The 24,896-nt window shown below is 47.6% G+C and overlaps 1 protein-coding gene across 7 annotated transcripts in view; it reads left to right on the plus strand.

Annotated features, from left to right (window-relative positions):
- Nucleotides 1-24,896, plus strand: part of CTBP2 (C-terminal binding protein 2) — a 124,647-nt gene that overhangs the window by 43,441 nt on the left and 56,310 nt on the right. The window contains exon 1 of one of the 7 annotated variants that reach the window (XM_050711857.1): nt 13,249-13,369. The exons of 3 other annotated variants lie outside the window; for them this stretch is intronic. The gene's annotated coding sequence lies outside the window, so the exon portion shown is untranslated. Of the gene's footprint in view, nt 1-13,248; nt 13,370-18,668; nt 18,696-18,740; nt 18,865-21,797; nt 22,188-24,896 lie in introns of those variants that run through there. 3 more of the 7 variants (XM_050711853.1, XM_050711852.1, XM_050711854.1) reach the window with 3 other exon arrangements.

The following is a 24,896-nucleotide window of genomic DNA, read 5'->3' on the forward strand; positions in this document are numbered from 1 at the left end:
ATGCCATCCAAGCCTGACTTTGCACCCAGAGCCTGGTCCCACTGGAGATAGCAAGGAGGAGGTGGCCACGTGCGAGTGGTACCCCACTGTATGTGGTCCTCCTGGAGACGTGGTGGGACTCGTCCGTGTGCCCACAACGCGGGAGGAAAGCAACGGGAAAAGAGGGCAAGTTACACTGTGGTTATAGGGCTGGCAGCTGGTGGGGCAGAAAATAAACAGAGCAATCATCCCAGTTCTAAGTTCCCTTGATTTAGCTGAGTTAAAATATGTATCTAAGGAATCTAATGGGGAAATGTAAAAAAAAAAAAAAAAAAAGTAATAATAATAAGTTTATGAATGTTCCAAATGTTCCAAAGAATAGGAAGAAAAGAAAAAAAGGCATGGGAGAAAATATCCCAGTATTTTCATTCTTTTAAGGCTATCTGGCATTTTTGTTTGGGGATGAAGGACTTACTGCATTGGTCTGATGACAAAGTACCCATAGAGCCCACACGTAATAGTCACAGGCACTGCTCATTTTCTGACATCCCATATTCTTGAGCTCTGGAAGCGTAATATCAGCTATTCCCCAGCCTATTTATTGCAACCAGCTTTTTAAGTAATGGGCCAAATAATGATCGCAGATGCTATAATCAACATTTTTGTTAATGATTTACAGCTCCATTTGCAAAATAATTAGTTCTGCAGAGCTCCATGGTACAATACAAGAGGAACGCTCTCCTCACTTCGCGTAGCCACAAGTTAATTGGAACTGCGGAGCCCGGAGGGTGCAAGGCAGTGCGAGGGCGAGCCCTGGGGTCCCAGCCCCAGGATTAATGTGGCCTGGCGGGCATGAAAGGAGTTTAAATATTGGCCGTGGACCCACACTGGGACACGTGGATGCTGGGGAGAACGTGCGTGGTTCCTGATGACAGCCTAGGTGGGTTATAGCTGCCGCCTGCTGAAGTGGGGCTGTGCCCGTCGGTGCAGCTTGGTGCCGCTTTCCTATAGATGCACAGGAGAGCTGCTCCCAGAAATGGTAGAGGAAGGGCAAGAAAGCCAAATATCCTTTTGTGCTCCTCTCCATGCAGTGATAACTAAGCTCTTGGGGACGGGGACCAGAGGGGAAACCATCCTGGCATCTTCCAGCAGCGAATGCAGAGGTGCCTGAGAGCCCAAACCCCAGATCCATCCTTACTGGGGGCAGATGAATCCTGAGAGCTTTTAAAAACTGCTTGGAGTCTTGCTATGGAACAAATAGATGTGCTCCATGTCTTGCCCCCATGGCCACGACGGTGGCTGGAGCAAAGCAGGTGGCTTTGTTGCTGCTGCGCCTCCTGGCCATGCCGGGCAGGGTCAGGGCTAGTCCCTCGCTCTCTTTTCCTATTTGTGTAGATTTTCAGCTCATGAGCAGAAAGATCTTGATTCACGCTTGGCACAACATGGCTCTGATCTCAGCGGCAGATGCCAGATGCTGCCGGAATACAAAGAAATAATGAAAGTAACCCAAAATGTGTGAGTCAGCAATAGGTGTGATGGGGGTGCCTCTTCGGCTTTGCCTTTTTGTCTCTGGCTTTTCGTACTGCCTCCGCGCTGCTTTCAGCTTCTCCTTTCTCTTCTCCCTCTTTTCTTCCTCCAGTTACATTCCCGTTGTCTTTCTTGTCTTCCTTCTGCCACCTTCATACCAGGTGATGTGACCACACGGTGGGAGAGCGCTGGCTGGAGAGGAACTTGACTGCTCTGGTGACTAGCAATCGCTTTCCATTTGCTTCTGCACAGAAATTCCCTGGTACCCTCGGTACCATTAGTGCCCTCTTGGCAGCTTACGTTTTATTTATGGAAATTCGGGGTGATTCTTCTTTCCAGCTCTAAACACAAAGTGCTGGTGTCACTGCAGAAGTGCTAACCGCAGTCAGTGCCTCTTTGAGAAATGCTGAATTGTTTTAGTTCTTTACTGTGAGTCGCTAATTTTATTTCCTCCTACCACTATGTGCAGTTCCTATAGTTCTGGAGGTCACTGGAGCTTTGTAAGTGCAGCCAAAAGTGTTTTAAATAGTCATTGTGCAGCACAGCAATGCCATTAATCTCCCGTGCCATTATTCTATGTAGAAAGTTGGATTTGATATCCATTTTCATATTTAAAGCAAAATTACTGGCAGGCCGCCCTATCCTGGAAGGCACAGAGAGCGGTAACTTGTTCGTAAAGGTTTACGCGAGTTGTAATGGTTTTGCCTACTGGTTTGGGATATTTTTCAACAAATCAGGAGCTGCTGGCAACCGAATGGTTTCTGGAGAGGGTCTTTTATCCTTAACTGGTCTTATTTTATTGTTTCATTTCAAAGCCTGTCTGTAGTCAAGCTCTAATAATGATTAGATCTTTTTAATTGGAGTCTCATAAGCTTCAATTACCAGCTTGCCCAGAAATACTTTGGGTTTCTTGGCTTATATGTACATATATAAAAAGGAGAAGGGGAAAAAAAAAAAGAAAATAATAGTGGAATGTAAGTCTGCGGCATATTGAATTAATTTCCTGTTCCACTTCTGCATCAGCTAACCAGACAAATAACCAATTTGTTAAGGGCTCTGCTACTTCCTTCAATCACTTGCTCACAAAACACTTCTTACATTTTATTTCCTGGTTCTTCCATTTCAGGTCCTCGATTCCCCCACGGGTCCCTCGGTGCCGGTGCCAGCAGCCGCGTGCCCGCGGGGCGAGGGCAGCGAGTGCCCCCAGCCACGCTCAGCCCCGTGCCAGCTCGCGGGGACCGGCACGAGGATGCTGCTGGTGCTGCCTCTCTGTTGCCCACTCTTCCCTTATCAGTGGCAGCAGAAATTACGGCCACCTAACGCTGGTTCCCAGCTTACTGGGCTGTTTCAGTCGCGTCTGAGAGCGCTGAGACGGGAATACTGCCACGGCACGACGGAGGGGAATGGGGAGAGGGGGTGCCAGCATCGGTTGTCTGCACTGGGTAGCGGGATTAAGCAAGCAGAACAGACGGGGCTTTTAGCATTTTCCTCTCCTGCCGCATGATGAGTTCCTTCGGAGAGCGGTGCGACACGGGCTAACTCGGCACCATGCGGCTTTTTGCTCCACTCGGTGCATTTTGTGGGTTTATGTTTGTATTTAGGAAATCGATGCGAAGGGAGAGAAGCTCTTTGTTGCCTGCTCTGCCAGGGACATCTTTCTGGAGAAACACAGGCAACAGGAAAAAAAAAAAAAAAAAACAACAAACAACTCTGCATTTGTAGGCAAACCGCCCTAACTGCCAAATTGTTCCTTGCTAATACACAGTCCTGGAGGAAAATCTGTAAGGAAAACAAAGATGTGTAATTCGAGACTTCTCGAGCAGAAGTTACAGAGGGCTTTCAGTGTGCTCCGATGGATAGGGGAGGAAGTACATCCATTCAATTGCAGTATTGTATGGCGCATAATAAATATTTGATTACTACAGACTGTCATTTAGTTAATAAACAGCACGGGGCAGATTCTGCTCTCGGATGCTGTGTGCACATTTGCAACTGCGACTGTCACATGAGTTCATTCCTGCGCGTGAGGACGGCCTTTGGTTGAGATGCTGCAAAGTCTGCGCATAAAATATTCGAGCATCACATAAGGAAACTCTCCAGGTCGTCGCCGTAGCAGTGTGTTACTGCAGCAACTGCTCAGACTCAGCAGTATTTTTGGTTTGACCATAAAAATACTCTGGCCTAAGGCTGGAATTTGATAAATAAGATGAATTGGATTATTTTGTTGCTGATGATACAGGATCATGATGATAAGTGTGTTTTGAAACACAGTGCAGCCTCAGCTGCCCAAATGAATGGGGGATAGTGCTGCTTTGTAGGCTGAGCTGTAACATACACAACTGGTTAAGTAATCGTTGGTCTTTTAACAGAATATTCATGAATCGTAGTTATTTATAGATTACGAGAGTTTCTGCAGATGTTTGCTCTGCAGCATGCATGCATTTCTATTGGAAACAAAACTCAAGCTAGCAAATCCTGAGCAAAAGGTCAGCGAGGACCGACGGTTGGGAACCCACAGTGCTGTGAATGGGGCAGCATCCCCTGAAGCAGTTTAATAGATGATTTAGTGGGGGGGGGGGGGGAAAGTTTCACAATGTTTTACTATTTAATTTCTTTTTTGTGTTTAACATTGTGCGGGGAAGCCAGAGAGGCAGTGGGGAAATTGGGAGGGGAGAGCGGAACGTGTGAAAAATGGCAACAGAAACCTCAGCGTTTTCTGGTCATTATTTTTGAGATCCCTGCCCAGCTCCTGCACTCACCTCTGCTTTCTGGTTTCCCTGCTGCCACCCGGTAATGACGTTGAAGTTGTCATGCTGGAGGGAGATGCCAGTAACAGAGGAATAACTAAATGGTTTTGGCTGGAACCAAGAGGAAAAGGTAACAAAACCCTGTTCCCTGCTTGAAGCTAAGCTGGAATTGAACCTCGTAATCAGTGTTTCGTTAGTCCTGATAGGTAAAAATCGTAGGCAGAGAGATGTGGCAGTGTTTTGTGGCTTGTCAAGAAGTTCCTGACCTTGCAGGTTTAAATATGAGTGGCTCTTCGTGTCCCTTCATCTACTTTCCCTTCCGGGACGTTTTTTGGGCTAAGTTTGGTACAGAACCTCTGGGAGACCTGTGAGTTATGGGATAATAATTCCTTGTCAGATACCGTGAGAATGGAGCTTATTTTACAAGAACTCCCTTTGATGGAAGTAGGGCCCCTAATTCAAACTTGAGTGCGTTTTAAGAGACATAGGCATGCGTACAATAAAATCCAGGGAGAACAATTTGCATAGAAAAGCCAGGAAACAGCTGGGCTTACAGACAGCTGAGATTTTAGGGTTGGTTTTCTGGGGGAATAGGGGTAGAGGTGAGCAGCAGAATTTTAAATCCAGACTACTTTTGTTTAATATTGAGTATGTGGGAATAATTTTTTTAAAATACAGCTGTGTGGTTGTTCCTGAGACCACGTAAAGGTTAATATCAGGGTGGTTGTTCCTTGTAATTAGCAGCTGGCTGTAATGCTGAGAGCCATTTACTTTCCTGGTCATATACAGACATATTTGTTCTTACTTTCAATTCTTTCCCATAGATGAAATTCAGCACAATCAATGCCAACAAGATTATTTTGAAAGCAGATTGGATTAAAAATCTGATCCCTTATTGAGCTTCCCATTGGCAGATGAGACTATCCTTACAGAATTAAGATTCGTGTCAGCAACAGATATGCTCGCATGAGATTGCTCAGCCTCTCACTGGCCATTTCGTCCTTAAATATCCAACAGAAGTGCCTGGCCAGGCTACACTTCATGCACTAACCTTGTTGATGCTGGTAACTAACACCAGGGCAGGAAAAAAGTATCTGAGAAGCATTTTTTCTGCATGAACATGTTTGTGTTTTTATTCCGTATGACATTACTGGGTGACTTGGGACTTCCCTAGAGGGAGGTGAGGACCGCTGGTGTGAGGAGGCATCTCTGAGCATTTCCAAACCCCAGCTGGCTGGGAGCATCTCAGGTTTGGCTTGGTTGGTCTTACGTAGAAATATACCATTAGGTGGTACTTGGAGCCTGATCCCTGTACTTGTGGAGCCAGGATGCTTTCCAGTGATGTGGTCCAAGAGGATGTGGTCCCGGGTCTGAGCCATGGGACTTGTGCTCTGTGCTGCTCCCCAAAAACAGAGGCAGAAACAGCCTCATCCCCTCGTTCCACTTCCATCACCTGGACACCTGGAAGCACCAAACCCCATTTTTAGAGGAATAACTGCGTGCGTGCCTGCAGGCAGGTTTGGTTCCCTGCACATGTCAATGAGTCTGTCCTTCCCCCAGTTTTGGCTGCACTCACGTGGATGCCGCACCTAGGACTGTGGTTTGCAGACCATGCAGGTGACCCCAAAGACTTAAAAAACCGCTCAGCACCTGGGACACTGCAGTTCCAGATGGTTTGGGGTGATAATGTCGTAAAGGTATTTTAGGCTCGTTTGGTATCCTTGCCATTTTGCATATCTGTTTTAGCAAATAATTCAATGGAAAGTATCTGGAGAAAATAAGGGGGGACACGACTCTGGAAATAAGTTGCTGTGCCTCCCATTTTACCCCTTTTGTTGTTTTTATTTAACAGAGGAATCACTCTATAGAGTGATAGAGTCTATAGATTTATTGCCCCAGCCTAGCTTAAAAAGGAAGGGGACAGGACAATCAGCAGTGATTTATTTCTTTAATGCATTTTAAATAAGTAGACCCCCAAGAATGAAGCAGTGGTGCATAATTACATTGCACTGGTCACAAAACTCAGGCTGTGCCTGCTGCCAGCTCTTTATTTAACACCTGGTGAGCATAAGTGAACGCGCTGCTGGGGCTGGGAGCTGCAGCATGCTCTGAGTTGTACAAAATCTGTTCTCTGACTGCAGCTTCTCTCCCAGCGAGGACAGTCAGCTCATCTCAGTGCCTTTGTGTCTGCCTTGGCACTGCGGTTTTGTAGCCTTTTCCACCTGAGCATCACTGTAAGCAGCTCCTAGAGCTCTGCTCCTGGTCCATCCTGCCCCTGCCCTGCCCTGTGTCCTCCCTCACTGGTACCAGGTGTGCTCAGCCTCCAGAGGAGCCGCTGCCTGGAGGGGCCTGGAGCTCCTTCCCGGACTCAGGTCTCCTCAATTACAGCAAGCAAAATTGATTTGAATATTACATTTCCCCTACAAGGACCTCCTGCTAATTTCTGTGTTTTTCACAATTGCGTTTTCCTGTTTTTGTTTAGTTTTTTCATCTTTATCACCTCCCTGCTGCTGACTAAAGGAGCTGCACAACGGGGGAAAGTGTGACTAACTCGCTGCCTGCACGGGGGAAAGAGTGAGACTGGCTCTGCACATGCTGGTGATAAATGCACAGAGTAAACAGAATGGAAAAGTGGAGAAAAACAGCTTTTTTTCCAACAATCTCTTTTTTTTTATACCGATGTTAGTCATTTCTTCCAGCAAACATAGGTTAAAACAACTTCCATCGTACTAAGATTTATTGCAGAAGCAGCAGTACCAGCTTCAGATTTGTGCTTCCATCTGGGATGGTTTTCACCGTTTCTTGTTGTAAGCTATGAGAAGGGGCGAAAAAGGTTTTCCCTCTTTCTTTTCAGTGTCTGCTTTCGTTTGGCAGTGAGTGCTGTAGATGCCATTGTGCTGCTTGTCCCCAGTGCCCAGGTCACGGGACCACGTTTTCCCTTCATGAAGTGCTTCGGCAGAGCTGCTTTCATATTTTTCCTCCGAGTATCCCAGCGTGGCTTTGGAGAGCAAAGGGAAATCTGTTTTTTGTGTGTAAACACAGTCCTGCGATGTTTATTCAATGTCTTTGTTTACTCTGAAAGTTAGTCCCATGCTAATGAATTTATAAAACCTACATTATCCATAAAACTGTCACAGGAACAAAATTTAGTAATAACTCAGGTAATGTATTTAAACCACTAGTGAGTTTGCTCTATCCTTGAGTTGATAAATTCTACGGCTTCATTTGGTAGGAATCAGCAATTTTATGTGGCAATTAATTTTAACAGCAATAGGGAGCCAAAGGACTAAATTTTTTACCCTTTCTTTTCTGCGCTTTTATGGGAATATTCTCGTGTTTAACATTCAGGTTGTGGAACTGGGAAGCAGTACATGCACGGGTGAAACGTTGCTTTCCAGGCAGCCCAGCCGAGCTGCTCTACTCGCAGCGCAGTCTGCTGGCTAAACCACGCTGCGGGTTTCGGGTCTACAAGACGTGTCAGAACAAGGTCAGATGGCCCAGAACGTCTGTCCCCAGGATGTGTCTGCACGAACTTGCTGGTTCTTGTTTTCAGCTGGGTACATCACCGCCGTCAGGGTGCCAAAACCGTGAACTCAGGGCAGGGGCTGGGAGATGAGTGCTGCTGAAGCATTTTGGTGCTTGTTTTCCCCTTCTGGTCTCCAATACCAATGCTGGAAAGGCCCCAGTTGTATGATGGGCTGCAAGCCTCTAGTTCTGTAGGATCCAATCTGGACACCAAAAATGCCTACTTCTATGTTAGCTCCTACTCCCAGATCTGTGTGGTGTTAGCAGGTCACTGTAACTTATCGTTCACATGTGTAACACCGACGGCGTTCCCAGCAGCCTGCAGAAACCAGCGTAGTTCCCCTAAAGCTGAAATTTGTCTTGTAGCAATAAAAAATATCAAGGGAGGTAATTTTAAGGGGATTTATTTATGATGTGGTTAAGTAACATCCACGTTCTGGTTTTTGCCCTTCATGAAAAGCGAGCTGAGCCATGGGGAGGATTTTGGCATAAGTGACCTTAGAGACCCCGTGGCCCGTGTCCGTTGGTGTGCTTTGGCAATCATCTGTGTTACGACTTTGTCAGTTCCCAAATGAGAGCGATGGCCCTGAAATGAGGTTCGTGGAAGTTATGAGCAAGGTCGTGAGCCTGACGGAAATTTCATTTTGTCCGATATTTATTCTGCTGTTTGGGGTTGCGCAGAGTTACCGGTCTGTAAAATGAGGTCGCAGCCAGGAAAGAAAGTTTGGGAGCTGCTGCTTCAGAGCTTGGGTTGAAATTAATTATTTGTATACCTTGGAGGGTTGCACTGGTTTTTAAACAAGACAGCTGGGTTAGAAAAACAGTCTGAATTCATTGTGAAATACGCTGTGTGATGGCCAGCTTTTGAACCTTGCACTCCCTTGGTGCGCTACCAACCAGAAATTTCAAATTGGCTGCTTAAAATTGGCCGTGTAGCCACCCAGATATTTCATCATGTTATTTCAGAAATCCCAGCGGCTCGATGCCGCAGGGCTGGGGAGCAGCTCATTGTAGTAGCAACATTTGGAAAAGTTGGTTTGGTTTAGTTGTGTAGCTTGCGTTATGGCCACAGATACTCAGGCAGCAGAAATGCTGATGCAGAAAGGAAGGCTGGCCTGGCGAAAATGAGCTCGAGTGCATTTAAAAGAAGAAAAAGCCCAGCTGGTGTGGATTTGGATGTGAAAAATGCAATATCAAAGTGTCAGCTTTGTGGCTTCAAAAGCAAATATTATCTTAATTTTTCTACCAGAATGCCTACAAAATAACACCATTGAAAACTAAAAAGCAGTATACTCCTCAAACACCAATTTTAAATGCCAACGATTCTTAATTTAAAGAAAAAAATCTACAGCAAAATTACGGTGTTTTTGTGCACAAAACCTATGGGTTGTCTGGAAAACAAACCCCAATAAAAGAGCGGTGCCAGGCACTTGCCTGTGCTTTTCACAGGGATTTCTCTATAGGGCTTCCTTCCCTGATAGCTCCCTCACCACCCGTTGCCTCTTCTCTCTGCTGATAAACTCTCTGATCTCCCCGCCATCCTCTTGGCTGCTCTGGTTTGGTATGTATGGAGGGTTGTTTTTGAAGTGTATGTTTATGTGCAATCCATGTTCATAAAACTGAGTATGTATTCTTTCGAATTGTGAAGTGCTGACTCTGGACATTTATTTGTTTTTCTACTTGTTGCTTCCTTTTGAAAAAGTCCCGGACAAATATTTAAAGGTGTTCTGCTTAGGCTTGAGTTGCTAATTAATTTCCAGGTCTCTGCATTTCAGGAATATTGAGTCGGGGGAGCAGGTGGGGAGCTGCTTGGTGGCCCTGTGGGAGGGCACAGCAGGAGCATCCCTCTTCATGCCCGTGCCTGAAAGATGCCGCGTGGGCAGCCTCCAGTGGCTAATGCTGCTCAAGTTGCAAACTCAGCATTTGGTGGAGAAAGTTCTCTTCACCTCATTCTTATTGTTTGACTTGTGACTTTGTTATTGTCTGTTCTGGTTCCAAGGAGAAAAAGAAAAACCAAGGGAGGAAAGTGGGGTTTGGGTCCACTTCCTGTGCCATGAGCAACTGTGCTCTGTGTTAGCTGCTGATAAGGAGGTCTTTAAACCCACAGGTTTTCAAACCCAGCACATGGTTGAACACCAGGGAATATAGATGCTTTTTTCTGTCCCTAAAACAGCCATTCCCTGACAAAGCCTGGGCCTTTTTGGAGCAGTCCCTGCCAGCGCTGTTTGGCTGCAGGGAGAGATGCCCTCCGCTTAGGTGTGTGCGAATGTCGGGAAGTTCATAGATAACCTGCTACGTTTTGTGTCCCCCATGGAGCAGAAGGGGGTCTGGTGGTAGTCTGCATGCTGGTTCAACCACAGTTGTGCCCACATCTTTTAAAAACACATTCTGCTTTAAATGTACCCAAAGCCCTGTGATATTGCCTTGCCAGAAGCAAATCTCTTCTGCGGTCGCCAAAGCTGGCAGTGGTGGTGATGGCTGGCAGCTCCAGAGACAGCTTACTCCATCTCAGACTCAGCCTGCCACACATGATGGCACTCGTGGTTGCCATCTCTGCACTTGGTTTGAAATGCTGAAGCTTCCTTACTGCTCCCTCCTTCTCTCCCTCTCTCCCCTTAATTCCCCAGTTTTATGTACAAGCTTTGCATTTTTAGGGAACCGAAGCAATCGCCCATCTCCCTGGTTCCTTGGGTGGCACTGTGAGAAGACGTGGGGTGCATGTGTTTATATTCACAAGTCACAGAGCTGCTGCATTCCTGCCATAGGTCCATGTTCACAACAATATTTTAAAGCCCACAGCCCTTGAGACCGTTCCTCCCTGCTAGCACTTAAGATGGTGTCTATGAGTGTTGGCAGACACGGCACTGGCCCTACGGCAGGCTGCCCCAGAGCAGTGATTGTATTTGCATGCTTCCTAGCAACTTTGTGTGTTGGTTCAATTACAAAGGCCTCGAAAAACGCACTCCATCTGGTTTTCCAACCCCAGATGCGACCACCCCAAAGAGTGATCTAATTCTTCTGTATTTAGACTTGAAAACTTCTCACCAGTTGGTGGTGCGGGAAATCAAATAAGAGTCCTTAGGAGCAATAAGATCCACATGCTGGCCTAATTGCACATGGAGCTAGACTGCTGCTCTTGCTCTAGCGTATTTGCAGTGCTGCTGTCAAAGGCGTATTGTTAGGCGAGGGGAAAACCCACAAATCTTAATCTGAGTAATAATGTAATGTGGCCCGATAATTAGCTGCTCATGATAGGGGCCCCTTGGTGTCTGGTGTGGTGCGTTGTGTGGCGTGGTGCCTTCTGCAGGAGCAGGCGGCCAGGTCGGCCTGGTCTGGAGACCATGCTTTGTGGAGGGGAACAGTTTCTTCATCTGCTTTTCAATATCATCATTTTTGTCTGCATTAGCTCATTTGGGAGTGTAGTTTTAAAGTGTTTTTTAAATTCGTGGGGAAAAAAAGCTGCAGCTTCGCACCTCTGCAGTCCGGTGTGGGAGGGCAGGATGCATGGTGGGGCCTGGATGTCCATGAGCAGGCTGCAGGAGGGGCAGAGCAGAAATGAGTGGGGTTATCGAGTGGTAGGACAATGCCACTCAACCTGTGCAGGAGCATGTCATCTCCCTCACGTGCCCCACAGCAGAACGTCACTTGGTTGTGACAGTTTGTCTAAGCAGGGCCTGGGCTCAGAGCTGCATTATTTTGAGCTTCCCATCAGCCGCCAGTAATTCATCCTGCCTGGCTGCGGCCCTGCTTTCTTAAGCACGGGGAGCCCGACAGAGAGCGCCGAGGGAAAGTTTGAAACTACCTCCCTACGCCCTCAAAACTTCAGACCGAGTTCTGAAAACAAACGAGAGGCGACCAGCCTTAAATATCCCTTCTGTTGATTAGCGCACGCCCTGAATCATGCCAGGGCTTGTTTCGAAGCGGGGTTTCCTGTGGGAGCCCCCGCGCGCCTCGCAGGAAGCGCGGCCGGGCCTGCGGCCATGGACCTGCTCCCGCTGCCCCCTCCATCGGCGTGGTGACGCACGGCCATGCCCGCGTGCTGCTGCATGGCTGCCACAGGGAGGCCGCCCGGCCTCCGGCCAGCACCGACGGTGAGCGCAGGAGACAAGGCACGGCCCCAGGAGACCCGAGCTGTGTCAACAAATTAAGTCGGTGCTATTTTAAGCCGCTCTGTACCTAACACTTCCTGTTTTTCAGGAGAAACTTCTTGTTTTTTTGCTTTTATGTTGATGGATTTATTTTAACGGCTTGTTCCTGAAGAAAGGAGTTGTGGGGTTGGGTTTTTCTGTTGTTGTTTTGTTTTGTTTTGTGTTTTTTTCCTGGTTCTCTTGAAGTGTGCAGGTTGGTGGCCCATGAGAAAGGAAGAGGGTGGCAGGAGGACTTCGGGGGGAGGAGGGCCGGGCTTGGCGGCCGAGTGCGCACGGCCTGGTCGCCAGGGTTATTTTGGGGGTTTTTGGGGGCAGTGAGGGGTCCCGCTGGAGGTAGGCTGCCAGTCAGAAGACCACAGCGATGTTTTCGTACTTTCATTAACACTAAGTTAAGCCATGTGTGGTTCTCTTTCGAGGAGTGTTGGCCTAACCAGTAAGGACAAAGTAAATAGCGTTCATTTCCTGCTGACCTTTTAACACGAACAGATGTTTTCTCTTACAAGTACCATAGGCCACTTCAGTCACTGACCTCATCAAGTGGGCTGCTGCCATTTTCATACTCTGCAGTCTCTAAAACTTCCTTTTTAACCCATTTTGCTGAGCCCTGCCTGCAGAAATGGGTCTCCCTCCTTGGTCACAACCCATGTGCCTTTAACATTTTTAACTTTCTTCTCTCTGGATGAACCAACGACTTCCTCCTCATTTTTGTCCTCCATGGAGGATGGCAGATGTTTCCTCTGATGGGCTCTATCAGGCTGCCCAGGGGAAATGAGTTTCCCTTTATACTATTTTCCCTAGCTGCCCTCTCGTGGGTTGGACTTGCAGCCCCACAGCTGGAGCAGTAAGTCTGTCACCCTTATCCTTGTTTATGTTTTTTGATCAGAACGAAGGGGTCTTGGAGTCACCTCAAGGATCGAAAAATGATCAGGTCGCAGTGCCAGAGCTGAGGCTTTCATCAGTGGGATTTCCCTTCAGTGCTTATTGCACCTTTGTGACCACCCTGGCATCTTCTGGTGCCTCCTCTGCAGCCCCGTGGATCTTGGTCCTGCCCAAGGAGTCAAAACGTTATTTGTCCCATCCCCAGGCTGCTCTGCTTGGAGATCTCCTGGCCTTGCTTTTTTGCCATGCGGTCTTCCTTACTGCATCTCTAGATCTGCTGCTGCAGATGGTGCTGGTTGGAAATCTGTGCAGGACTTGAAGCTGTTTGGGAAGCAAATGTGGTAGGAATGAGCAGTGAAGCTTGCTCATTCCTGCCGCCTTTTAATTTGCTTTTGACCAAAGGATGTTCAAGTCTGGGCATGACTTGTGTGTTTAAGAATACCAGAGATACCAAGTTCATCCAGGAGACACTTAAAGGAAGTTTCTTTGCTGGCTGTCCTGGCCAGAGCCTGCTTGCTTCAGCCAGTCCTTCATGGAGGGTATGGGGACAAGTTCTGGAGTGAGGTAATGGGGGAGAGAGATGTGGTGGCAGGCTGATGTACATGGAATGCATTTGGTTCAGATGTTCACGCATTGGTGAAGAGCCTCTTTCCAAAGTTGATGTTGCAGTACAGTCTTGTCTGGTGGCATGAAGCAGGGTGAGGTGTCTCTATGTCTGGGATGAAAAAAGCACAACTCCGGTACCTGGAGACCAGTTTATTACGCATGGCGTGCTGCTTGTGTTCCTGAGTAAGTGGCATTCAGTTTGGAGAGCAAAGCCTTCAGTCTTCTTTTGGCTTCAAGTGGGGAGCACTGGAGATAGGAAAAAATACTAGTGTGATTTTCAGTTATTGAGTTATTCCATCTGGAAAGGGATGTGTATAAATTTAAAGGTCATGGAATTAGCTTTATAGACTATTTTTTTAAAATACATATTGAATGTAGGTTGATAGAGATTCCCAGAGATAGAGATTTGTTTGCTGTTTTTTGGCCTTTCCTTGAAGCATTTTGTTGTTGTTATACATTCCATCTTTATTTTAGTAGTCTCCATATGTATTTAGTTCAGAAGTTTTACTTCATGAGTTCTGATTTCTATCCAGAGCAGTGGGTCTATGCCGGACAAATAAGAAGCAAAGAAAAAGTTTTCTGTGGCTCAGGTTCCCCTTCTTTTCCTGTTCAATTAAAAAGAGAAGTATTCAGAGTCTTAAAAATTCCCTAGTATTACCCAAACATGACCATCTTTATAGTTTCAAGTTTAGAGAAAATGACTCACAGGCATTTTTAGTAAAGGATTGCTCAAAATAGAGTCAAGTATGATTCATATTAGCAAATCAAGACACAACAGAAGCAAGAAAAAAGCCTTTAACTTGACACTTGCCCTTCCGGATGGGTGCATTGTTAAGGGGATGGCTGAGATTTCCCCTCTGCATGTGACATCTGGCAGCAAGGGGAGCAGCGTGCGGGGCATTTGGCAGCTGTGGATGCTCCTGAGCTGTCACCTGCCTGTTTCTGGGGCAGCTGGGGCGCAAGGTGGGCAGGAGCTGTGCATGGTGCGACCTCTCCTGCGATGGAGCACATCCTCGCTCAGTCCCAGTTCAGTCTGTCTTGCAGGTTATCTGCTGAAGGCTTCCTGGGCGGATTGGACAAAATGGTCCTGTGATTCTGGGATTGCATCTCTGCCTTAATGGTAGGAATCCTGCCGCCCTTGTATATTGATTTTTATCGGTCAGTGTAATTAGGCAATACCTAATTGTTGTGTGGGCACTTAGGAAGATCAACCCTTTGAGTGTGAAGTTGAAGACCGTGAAGTCTGTAGTTGGGTGCCTCTCACAAAGACACCAGGCTTTCACCCACCGGTATTCACACCTTATGTCCAGCACTGTGCTGGGCTGCTCTAAATTTTGAGGTCAACATGGCAAGAGAGATGTCCCATCTACAGCAGTGTGCTGCTTGTAGGGACTTTAAAAGAGGAGCCAGTCTCTTTGGCTCTACCTGAACGCAAGGGGCATTCACAAAGCACGCTTGTAATACAACCCTTGTGAGAAGAATTGTTTAACAAATAGCCAGATAATCTAGTTTGCCTTTTCTGCAGTGTTTTAGTTTGCCCTGCGCTGGCAGTCAGCCGTTCCCAGGTTTAACCTTGCACAGAAGATTTTATCTCGCAATCCTGCGGAGACGGCTGCTGATTGTGGAAAACATCACGAACTTAGCGAGTGGATTACTGAGCAAAATCGATTTTATTTGGTACATTCATATGCTGAAAGGCAACATAATAGCGTCTGCTTTGCTTCCACACCAGCGAGGGGGAAGCGCCCCAACACATGCTGGAGACCCTGCGTGAGTCCGAGAGGCACCGGCGTGTTTTGGAGCACGTTCATCACCGACCTAATTCTGATGGCGTCGTTTTGGCTGACTGAGCAGGACCTGCCGAAATGCCTTAGGTGCATGTGCTGGTGTGTATGTTGTGGCTGTTTTTACCTACGTGTTAAACATTCCCCGTGAGCAATGAGAACCGAGACCTTGCCCATGCTCCTTGCAGCTCCTTTGGTTGATGTATGGTGTTTTCCCTCCTTTTTGTCAAAGTGTCCTCTGCTCCAGAGGTAATGCAATTGCTATGCAGTGCCGTGCAAATACTCTTCTGTATTTGTATCTCTTTTCTATTTAATTATGCTGTATAAATGTCCTCAGTAAATTTGATAAGTTGGGTGAAGGATATTGATTTTCGAGTCTCTCTCGTGCAGGGCTCCTTGCAGCAGCCGTTCACCAGGCCTGTTTCCTGAGGAGGTTTTGAAGGTTCAGCAGTTAAGTAGTTGCAGGATAACAAAGGAATTTCTCTCCTCTCCTGGCTGAGCTGCTGATTGCAGGGAAGAGGAAACATTAGTGTTGGATGGTGGTTTTTTAAGCCTTCGACTCATGTCATCTGTAAAAGCAGGTGGGAAGGGAGATGGAGATGCAGAATAGGCCTGTAACAATTCGCCTATCACAAATAATTCCTGCTGCCAGCTCTGGGAAGGAATGAGAGGGACGCTCTGGTGCGGGACGAGGTTGGGGGGCAGCAGTGGGGGTCCCTGGGGTCCCCGCTTTCCCCTGCATCGCCCCTGATGGCAGCAGGAGCAGGAGGCAGAGCCAGCGGGTGTGCGGGGAGGCGGGAGGAGGGAATTTGGAGGGTTAAACCAGGAGGACCAACAGCCTATTTTTAACGGCAGTTTTGAATGTGAAGTGTCACTGATGTTAAAAAAAGCTCCTGGTAAATAGTGGGGAAGATGCACACGATAGTGGAAAGCCAGCTGCAGCTTTTTGAGCCGGTCGCTGCTGTTTGGGAAGAGGCTGTGAGCACTTGGTTAAGTGTTAATGTTTTAATTTTTCTTTTCTTGGCCTGAGGTCTCCCTACACGAGGGAATTCCTTTAAACCATGCTTAGCTTTCAGCCTTTTAAGATTATTTTTGCTCTTCAAGAGGAAAAGAAGGGAGAAATGTAGATATTTGTGCACTTTCCCATTGCACTCGCTCTCTTTTCATTCTCCTGGAACATAAAATGTTTTCCTTTCCTTTTTTTTTTTTTTCTTGAAAATTAGACCCTGATCTTTTCTGGCTAATTTCCATCTATTTCTCATACAGGTTTTTAGCCTTGATCTGTAATTCAGGCCTGTGGCTGTTCTTGATAAAACTTTGGTCCCACCGGGGCTTTCATTTACAAATCCCGATTTTCAGTAGCAAATCGCTTTCTGCAAATGTCCCCTCTCGGAGCCAGCTGCGTGCGCCCCCAGGTTTGGGGGTCCCAGCATTTCCTGCATCCTCCTGCTCGCTGCAATGCCCTGGGAGGCCAAAGCCACTGAGGTCTCTCGTGGCAATCCGTGGAGTTGTGCATCCCCTGGCAGTGGCCGCTGCTGTCTGTCGTGTCACCGATCTGCGCATGAAAGAGACCCCGAGTAGGTGTTGCGACAATAAACCATAACAGCTCTATAGGAGCTGTCACAGTTCATTGCATCAATAATCTGTGTATTAAGGAGTCCCGAGCAGGCCTTGGCACACAATGGACCGTTATGGCTCCAGATGAGCCTGTGTAAATTTAGGTCAATAACCTGAGTGTTGTTAAATCCCAAAATAGCTTTCATACAGCAAACTGGCGAGGCTTATAAGAAAGATGTGTAGATTATGCAAACCTGTGGTGGCCGCAGAGGATGCTCTGACTTACTGCTAAAGGTTAGTGGTGGGAGAATTATTTCATTTTATTTATGGCTGTTATCTAAACCTCTCTCCGCTCGCTTTGTTCCCTCCTTCCCTCTTCTTTCATCCCTCTGGAAATTAAACTGCCTGAGCGATGCTGCAAGAGCAGCAAAGGTGAGGCGCAGAGGGAGGGATGGCTGGGGAGCCCAAACCCCCCAAAAAGGCTTTTGCCTTCCCCAAAAGCCACCCTCTGGCCTCATCCCTGAGCCGTTCCCGATCCAAACCCTGGTCCTCGATGCCCCAGCACCCGGCTGGGCTCTCCTCCTCTGTGCCACTGGTAGCATCCTGCTCCTGCCTCCATCCATCCCTTCCCTTAGACCTTTTTGTACGTAGGCGGTGGGGAGAGGAATGCCTCCGGCACAGGAAGGAGACCGCTTTGCGTTGCAGGAGCATGCCTGAATGGGGACGTGGCCTTGAACTCTTGAACTCTTTTTTTTTCTGTGGAGTAAAACTACCGTGTACCTGAAAACAGAACTTAGTCCAATGGAAAGAGGTAGCAAAGAGGGAACAGATCTCGGGCCGCAAGAACAGGGTTTTCCGCATTTCCATTCTGAGATTTTCCATTTCACCAGCAGTTGGGCAGCAAAAGATGAATTAGCCGAGCTGTTAAAGGTATTACATCTGTTTGCCCCTTCAGAGACTTGCTAGAACATATTTTCTTCGATGATAGTAGTAAGTGTTACAAACAAAACACAGTTTTCCCCTTTGAATATTTCTTTACACAGAGCATCATCTACATAAGAAAAAAAAAAAAAGCATGTTAAGCAACACGAATAGCTTCAGGCTATTTTATTTCATGTTGCTAAATAAGTCAATGCAGATGAAGACTTTTTATGTAAGAGTGCCTTGTAAATATAAGTGCTCAAATAAGAGCAAATTTTACAGCTCCAAAGATCTGGAGACAAGAGGGTGTTACTGCTCCTTCCTGCTGTTCCCGGTCCAGGCGAGCTCCCAGGGCAGGCTCTGATGGAAAAGAGTTTGTGACACACTGAGCAACACGGGGAGTTTGTGCCGTGCGGGGCAGTCTGACACCAACCCACAGCAGCTTTAACCCAGCAGTTAAAAACCCAGGGCAGGAGGCGGGTGCCGCAGCGGGACAGGCTGCGAAGCAGGGGTTACTGTTTTACTATTTCTTTCATTTAGGAGTGATACGGCACCAAAGTCTTGAAGGAGTTGCAAAGACAAATGGTTTGGGTTTCAGGGTCCTTGAGCATGTACATTAGACAGGTGGGACACCGCGGGCACCCAGAGTGCTGAAAGTGTTAATATCCCGTCTCCTTTTGGTTGTTTTGCCATTGCTGCACTCGCTGTTATGAACTTGCGAGTATATTGGAAGTATAGACTAAAAACAAATATTTAACCAAATTCCCCACCCTGGGGCTCGGCAAACCATGCGGGACAGGCGTGATGGTGCCGTGGGGAGCCCCAAAGCACCCGGCCACCACCCGGCCAGCCCTGTCGCGGGCTTGGAGGCCGGCAGCAGGGGCATGCTGGTGGGAGAGACGGGCAGCTTGACGGGGGTGGGAGGATGTGGCTCCCGGCCACGTGGAGATCTTGGTATGCAGCTCGCACTCAGGAAGTTTGGCCACCCTGATTACAAACATGCGTGTGTTTGGAGATGGATGGTGAGATATTTGTCTCTTTCCTAATTTGATTTGTATCTAGATGGAAGGAGGAAAAACACCAGAGCAGGCAAGTGGGCGGCTTTGTGTGGTTTCCTAGCCAGCAGAAGCTGAAAACGGATTACAGTTCACATTTAGGGGCACGGTAGTAACTCGAAGGAGCCATCTGAAGGTAAGTGGCCGTGCCCTACCTCCTGGCAGGGAGGAAGTTGAATTTGCCTTTGTTTTGCTCTGGAGACAGATGGGCTCTCCCCTCTGGCTCCAGAGATGGATAGCTGTGTTGAGACACAACTTGATATTTTTCTCAGTTAATCATTTTTGAACTTAAAACATAAACTGCTGTTTGAGAGGGCAAAAAGGATGAGATTTGCTGTGTCGGAGTTAGGGAGGGGGAGGAAGTGAACTGAACAAAACCAAGCCTTGGAAGCAACAATAGCTGCGCGCCGAAGTGTTTATATAACCAGGACTTTTTATCATAGCTATTTCATCTTATTTTCCTCTTGTCCTTGCTCTTGCTTGCTCATCTATATACAGCATATGGAAAGGTTGAAAAGTGGCAATTACTAAATGAGAGCAGACAGAAACGGTTCTCCAGCAGCTCCAGATGGGGGTTAGCGATGCTGTTCACAAGCTGTGCGCCCGCGCTTCACTCTGCAGTATAAAATGCCCTCTAACGGCCAAATAACCACATAACTCATCCAACAGACCCGCAAACACTCATTTTTCTAGGGGCTTCTAATCTGGCTGTGCAGATTTTGGCGTGGTGCTGAATTACTGCTTGAGCAGAGGAGAGCTTTTGGTTGTCCAGATGTAAAACCAGCGAAGGTTCGTCTCTCCAGCATTAGCCTTTGTGATTAGTGAAAATAAGGACAAGTAATTGAGAAATGCTGGTAAAATGTGGAATGAGATTTTATTTTTCATTATGGCAGGGACCACAGGAGACCGTAAGATTATTTCTGTATCGTTTCCTCTTGTTTATTTGAAAAGTTAAAGGTAGTTTCCCAGCCAGTTATGTGCTGTAGGGCGCGTTATCGGTGTCAGATACTTAGAAAAACAAGATAAGAGAGGTTAAAGGAGGCCCATGATTAATTAGCAGATGGATTAGGTGCTCTTGAAGCTAAGTGGATAATTTGGGTCCAGCTCCTGGTTCTTGTTTTGCCCACCACTGGGCTCTTGCAAACTGTCGGTGCAGGATGAGCAGAGCATCGACCTGCCTCACTCCTGATGGCAGAAAGAGAGATGACATTTATTTTCTTTAAAGCAATTTTCTTGCAGCCTGTTTGGGCTGCCTGTTTGTGTTTCGCTGTAGGAGTGAAAGGAGTGCCGGTTCTGGTATTGCCTGGCTGAACTTGAGGAGTCACCGAGGAGCTACAGAGGGCTGTCTCTGGCTGCCAGGGGGGCGTACCTGGATCTCCCGGGGAGACTTCTTTTCTCTAAGCCAGTCATTAATGCTGGAAGTAAAATAGGAGCAAGATCTAGGGATCTCACTCCCTTCTTTTTCGCACCGCGGCTGTTGTGGCAACTTGAATATTGCCATTTCAGCAGGTCTTCATAGCGTCTGCCTTGCTAGCGAGAACCCAACCTGGAACACAGTTCGCAACCTGCAACACAGTTCTTAAAGAAACTTGGGAAAAAAAAGTCCAGATCCAACCAAAAACCTCCCTCATACTTTCTGCATTGTCAAGATGGAAAGGAGAGAGGTTGTTACGAACCATGTATGTATTTTTTCCCTTGAAGGACATAGAGAACTGCGATACATCTACTGAGTCAAGTAGCTTTGATGGAGTAGAGCTGACAAGGGGTACTCGCCGTGACTTGAGGGCTGAAGGGAATGCAGCATCAGCCCCTCTGTGTTGTCTTTGAAGCCTTATTATTTTAGCACAGTCTGTATCTTGTTGCATAATGTTTTAAGATGTGGTCTAAATCGTTATGTAGCGTGTTTAATTTAGCAACAGATGTGCAGGCTCATATGCCGTTATGGTACATTTTGTTCACTCATATAATAGCGAGTTACTCAAAATTGTTACCAGTTCTTCAGCACAAGACTCCTACAGCATGTTATTCTCCTTCTCTGCATGGCGAAGAGCAGAAGAGCTCTTTATTTTTCCGTCAGCAGGTGCTAACGTGGGAGTGTCTTCATGCAGCATGCCTAACCTGCCGCATTACCGCTTTCTGCGCCGGGCTGCAGGACCCCCGCGAGCGTGTTTTCCCCAGAGGTTTTTGGGGAAAGGCACCAGGCAGGCAGCAGAGGACAAGACTTCATCCTTTAGGTTTCCGGACAGAAAACAAGCGAGTCACCTAGACAGAAAGCACTTACTGCCACCCACGGAGCCATCCAGTCATTCCCACGGAGAGGCCTTAATGCAAAACATCACTGAACGCTCCGCGGCAGCAAAATCATACTAATAACTAATAAAGGCACTAAAGCTAATTAGCAATTATTTCGTAGCGAGAGACCTGCCGCGGCTGTTCTGAGGGTGTTGAGGGTACACCGGGGGGTGCAGGCTGCTGGGAGCCTGGCACCAGGGTTCGATTCCCGGCCGAGACTGCTTTCCCACACGCCAGGAAGACCCTTTTTCCTGGTGTCCTGTTTCCCACGCAGGGGCTGAGGGCGTTTAATGGAGCGGGAGAAGTCCGAACCTTGGCCACACAGAAACTGTGTGATTCCTCCTCCCAAGTGCGAGGATTTACGTCCCTTGGGCATTAAAATAAAAATTAAAAACTAAAAATTTTTCATCCCACCTAACGAAAATCTGTGTTTGTTCTCCTTACACATAGAAACGTTCAATCCGTTTCTGGTTCCCGCTGAGCTGTTGTGCTTACTGGTGTCTCGACACTGCGAGCTCCACGTGTTGTTTTGTTGCTGTTTGTTAAAAGAAAGCATCCAAACGGGGGAATTTTGGCGCAGAGCGAGTGGTCAGCCCTTGCCCTCCCGTGCGGCTCCCTCCTCCCTGCAGCCCTGCCAGGGCTCTGGAGAGAGCAGGCGTCGGGGCTGAGCTGGGCAGCATCCTGCTTAAGGATGCGCCGCCAGCGCAGGGAGGAAGGATGACTCAAAGTGTTCCTCCTGCATTGTACCGTCTCCTTTGTCCGCCTCCCTCCCCTGCCATTATCTCTGTGTGTCTCCTGCTTTCTTCGCTCCGCGCTTCCTTTCTTGCACCGAACTCGGCTGCTCCGTCCCCGCCGCCCTCCCCGCGGCGGCTGCCGACATCCGACACGAGGAGCCCCGGAACGGCTCACGCCGGGGGATGCCGGAGCTGGGCTCTGACACCGTAGCACAAGTGGGGTCGAGCTTCCAAAAACTGGACCTTAACGTGAAGGAGGCGGGGAGAGCTAACCGTGGCACCGGCAGACGCTAACTTCACTGTTACGGACTGTTGGTGACCCTGGTGTGCTTCCAGCCGCGGCTCCGGGAACCTCTCCTTTCCCGAGAGCACAGGAAATGTGCTGCGGTGCCATCAGAGCGTTTGGACTGGATTTTCCATTCCCCTCGTTTAAGTAAGGCTTTATAAACCTCGCGTGGACGCGTGGAAGGACGACGAGACTTGGCAGGTCGCGGGGCCACGTGTTTTTCGGGGCAGGGCATCTCCGTCTTGTTGGTGCCGTGTTTCGCAGAGGGTGAAAAGAAAAAAAAAAAAACAAAACGGAAATTGTGAGCAACAGGTTTCTGACTCCAGCAAGGGCCTGGGAGCGTGCGTGTGCCGCTTTGGGTCATTTAGACGTGCTTGTGGTTGAAGTTGGAGAGCAGTCCCACTGCGGCCACCACCGCTGGGTGAAGTGGGGCTTGGCAGGGCGGTAGGAGCACGGGGGGACCAGGCGTCACGAAGGGCGGTGGGGTTGGGGGAGCTTCGGTCACCTGCAGGGTGCCGGGATGGTTGGATGGCGATGCCAGTGGTGGACACGTCGAAATAGATGTTGCCCGTGTTTGTGCTGCGGGAAGATGACAAAACAGCGCTCCGTGAGAGCTTAGGTGAGAGTGTCCTATGTGTGAAGTCACCTTTCTGGTGCTTTTGCCCAACGGCGCCTTTGATTTTGGAAAATCACCTCTTCTTTCTTTTCATTTTCCATTGGAATCTGGAAGAATAAGCCCTGTACAGCTCTCTCTTCTCCCACTTTCTGGCTCATGAACTGTGTTGTTGAACAGGCGGTATTAAGAAGCTATTTAAATTGTTACTTTGGGATGTTTTTTGTTTTTTTTTTTCCTAAAACAACACGTTTAAGCACATTCCTTCTTTAAATAAATAAATAACTGACAGGCTATCATCATGTCCAAGGGTTTTCAGGAAAATTTACATTTTGAAAGACACTGTTGGAGGCTAACACGGACATGCAATTACTGTATGTAAATCGCTTCACTTGTTTCCTAATCTTGCTGAAGATGAAGTACAGTTTTTATGCGTGTGCCTCTCTCTCTCAAATTCCCTTATACAATGAGGTTTTCTTGCATTTTAATTGCTGGCCACGATTTTTGTTCTGCTGCACCTGATTGTGTTTGTTTTATTTTGGGGGACATTTAGCCTTGCGATTGTTTCGAGATTGGGCTGGGTGGAGAAATCACCGAGGGAAGACTGAAGTTGGGTGTGCAACTAATTGCGTCCTCCCTGCCACGAATGGAAGAACCGTTCTCTTAATTACAGCTTCGTACGAAGGCTGGGGAGCATCCGCTCGTTTCTGTGCCCTGCACATCTGCTTTTCTCCATTTCATCCATCCCTGCCAAATCCCGCTCGCGAGCTCCTGCCACATTTTTAGTTAAGTCTTCGGAGTTGTGCTTTTATTGCTGGTTGGCACCGTCGAAGGCACCTGTCACAGCAAGATGGAACGGGTAAAATCATTAGGAAGGAGTTCGTTCGTGGGCATTATGTTAAGCTGTGCGGGATTCTGCTAATACGAGCGGTAATTTCTGTGATTGTTATTAGTTCCTTTTGTAGAAAGTTTTCCTCCAGGGAGTAATACAGTGAATTGAGATGGCAGGAGGAAAGAACTTTAATGGAAGCATTTGTCCATCAGAAAATGCACTCTGTCAAAATTAAATACACTCTGCATATTGATTTTGTTTGGGGAAAAAGGACTCGCAGTCACAACATAATGAACCATTCGAGCATTTTCAGAACAAAGTGCTAACTTTTTTCTCCTGAAGTGACTTTTCATAACCCAGTATTTCTCCCTGAATGTGGGCTGGGATTTAATAGAGCTAAAAAGTCATGTGTCTGCTGTTGAACGCTGCTCATGGAAATGCTGTTAGCTACTCCTGTGTTAGCTGCACTAACAGCATAATTTTTGTTGTAAGAAATATTTTGACTGTGGCAAGCTTCTGTCTCTGGAATGGAGGTTTTCTGCTTCTTTTAAAATGTTGCATTAATTATTAATGGGAGTGGGAATCATGCTCTTTAGCATCCCTATGTTTAAAAAAAAAATCAATTAATTATTGCTATAAATCTCAGAGATTATGCTGCAGTTGTGCTGCTGGGAAATTGGCCATTAACTACCAGGAAATCGCCCATCTTCCCTGAGTCAGAATTCAGTTGTACCAACACAGCCTTTTCCCTTTTATAAATTAACTATCAATGCGATGCATAATTGATAACCATTTATAATAATAACAATAATCTCCATGAAATTGTCGTCTTGGTACGCGGCGGCTTTGTTAGAGCCTTTACCCCTCGCGTGCTCAGCCCGGCCCCTTGCATTTGTTAAGTGAGAGGCCGGTGCTTTCTGGGAAGCTGCTGCTTCCCTGCCGCTTTTAGGAGCCGTAAGCTGTTGGGGAGGAATAAAATCCTCTGACGGGACTATGTGGAATGAAGAACCCGACGTATCACGAGGATGAGCCGTGCGGTGCCGGTGCTGCCCGACCCCAGGGGAAGCAGAAGCCGAGGTTACCGACGTCGCCCAGCGTCAGCTTGTGGACATCAGCCCGGATTTTTCCTGTTCCTGGTGGCTTGTTCTGCTGTTTCCTACGTTATGTTACATCAACCTGGCATTTTTTTATGTCGCTGTGAAAAATTTGGTGGCAATGCGGTGTGAATATTCACCTCCTGTGGATGCCTTTGTTGTTTGGGCGTGTTAGGAGTGGTTTGAGCGAGTGACGCTGGGTTTGTGGCTGCTCCTGGCTCGTCGGAGTGTAGGCAGAGGGGCCGAGACTTTGCCGCTTGGTGCAGATGGCCACCTGGGAGAGGATGTCTTGCTCCTGCCTGTTGTCTTCCCCGTCT

The sequence above is a fragment of the Cygnus atratus genome, chromosome 7 (assembly GCF_013377495.2).
Source record: "Cygnus atratus isolate AKBS03 ecotype Queensland, Australia chromosome 7, CAtr_DNAZoo_HiC_assembly, whole genome shotgun sequence".
Lineage (NCBI taxonomy): Eukaryota > Metazoa > Chordata > Aves > Anseriformes > Anatidae > Cygnus > Cygnus atratus.